The 1926-nt window shown below is 36.4% G+C and overlaps 1 long non-coding RNA gene across 1 annotated transcript; it reads left to right on the top strand.

The window, feature by feature from the left end:
• The first annotated feature begins 887 nt into the window (after positions 1 to 887).
• Positions 888 to 1920, top strand: LOC106099696. The gene is made up of 3 exons (XR_001225400.1): positions 888 to 1042; positions 1200 to 1352; positions 1802 to 1920. It is a non-coding gene; the product is annotated as an uncharacterized LOC106099696 (long non-coding RNA).
• Positions 1921 to 1926: the final 6 nt, after the last annotated feature.

Genomic DNA, 1926 nt, shown 5'->3' with positions numbered 1-1926 from the left:
CGCTAACCTTTTACTCCTTACTTTCTCAACCATTGGGGTTACTCTCAAACTTCCTTTAATATACTTATCGTAATATCATACTAATATAAATGCGAATGTTTAGATAGCTATATACGCACTGACGAAACCGTACTTGTCAATCACCTGACAAACAAAAATATACCTTGTATTCACAGCTAAAAGGGTTATTGTACACATAATGAAATATATTAAATAAATAAATTTAACTTATATACTGACGGTGGTAGAGCCCGCTTTAACATCTTCGCACTGTAGGGCCGGCTCGCCCCCAACAATACCACGACCACAGACAGGCGTGAAGTGGAAGCAAGTTGCGTAGTCTGATGAGTGTGGTGCCAGAGGACCAATTTTAGTCCCTTTCCTGTTCCACCCTTTTCTTATAAGGAAAGAATTGGATGAGAAAATGGATTAGAAGGTGAAGGAGACGCATAGGAAAAGGTAATGTCCTCTTTATGTGCGTCTCCTCCGTCAATGAAGGGTAGGCAACGCATATACAATTGCGGATGTCTATGGGCAGTTATCGCTTCGCCATTTTGACGGGTTTAGGTCAAAATTACCGTTACTATAACCTTGCTTCCTTAATGTTGGCAGCGTGTATTAAGGTCCCGTTCCCACTTGAAGGTTTTTTAGTGTGTTTACACTTTATTATATTAGTGTAAAAGTATAGATAAATACACATTTTTCTGTACCAATAGATGGCATTAATTTAAAAAAAAAAACAAATAATGTTTTACAAATTAAACAATACTTTTAAAAGGATTTTTTTTCTACCTATAGCCTAAACGATTTGACTAATTTTGTAGAATTAATTGGCATTTAGTTGGTATTCTTTTCAAGAATGTCGTCAATGAGATTTATTTTGGTAGATTGGTAGTAAATAGTACATTTCTTATAGTTACCCGATGGCAGAGTGATCAAGGTTGGTGGTGAGAGGTTCGAGGCTCCGGAAGCGCTGTTCCAACCTCATCTCATCAATGTCGAGGGTCAAGGGATCGCTGAGCTGGTGTTTAACACCATACAGGTAATTTTTTTTCTATACTGATATAAAGAGGAAAGATTTGTATTTTTGTATATATTTGATTATTAGAAAAAAACTAAATAATTCACATAACAATACAATAGCGCGTTTTAATTCGATGCCAACGCCATCTAGTTTACACATTATAACTTTGTTCCAGGCTGCAGATATAGACATGCGCAACGAACTATACAAGCATATAGTACTGTCGGGAGGTTCCACTATGTACCCCGGACTACCCTCTCGCTTAGAGAGAGAGATCAAACAACTATACTTGGAGAGAGTACTGAGGAATGACTGCGATAAGCTTGCCGTGAGTTTATAAACTGACGTAGAAACATTATTTATTCATTTATCTGTTTATACTAATATAATAAAGTGTAAACATACACTTCTTTGTTGCCTAAGATGTCAGTAATTACAGCATATTTTTGAATATTTTACACGCTTTAGGCTATATATTTTCACGCTATTTGAGGGGTAAATACATTGGAAAAACCTTCATGTGGGAAAGGGACCATTAACTAAATGTTTCCAACATTAAGGAAGCAAGGTTATTATGGTAACGGTAATTAAGACATTTACAATTGAGAATTTGACAAATGTGAACAATTAAAAGTATTATTTCATTTGGATGAAGCCGCACCAGAACAGCTAGTAATATAATGAAGACATATTCACTCGTGGCGTAGGATGTCAGCAATTACAGCATATTTTTGACATAGTTTAGAACATTGTCTATACATAATTTTATTTATATAGAAATTCAAGATTCGAATCGAAGACCCGCCGCGGCGCAAGGACATGGTGTTCATAGGGGGCGCTGTGCTCGCTGAGGTCTGCAAGAATAGAGATAATTTCTGGCTTTCTAGAGCTGAATATCAGGA

Source organism: Papilio polytes, unplaced genomic scaffold (genome assembly GCF_000836215.1).
Source record: "Papilio polytes unplaced genomic scaffold, Ppol_1.0 DF824328.1, whole genome shotgun sequence".
Lineage (NCBI taxonomy): Eukaryota > Metazoa > Arthropoda > Insecta > Lepidoptera > Papilionidae > Papilio > Papilio polytes.
Note: the sequence above shows the minus strand (reverse complement) of the source record. Positions and strands in the feature narration are given on the sequence as shown.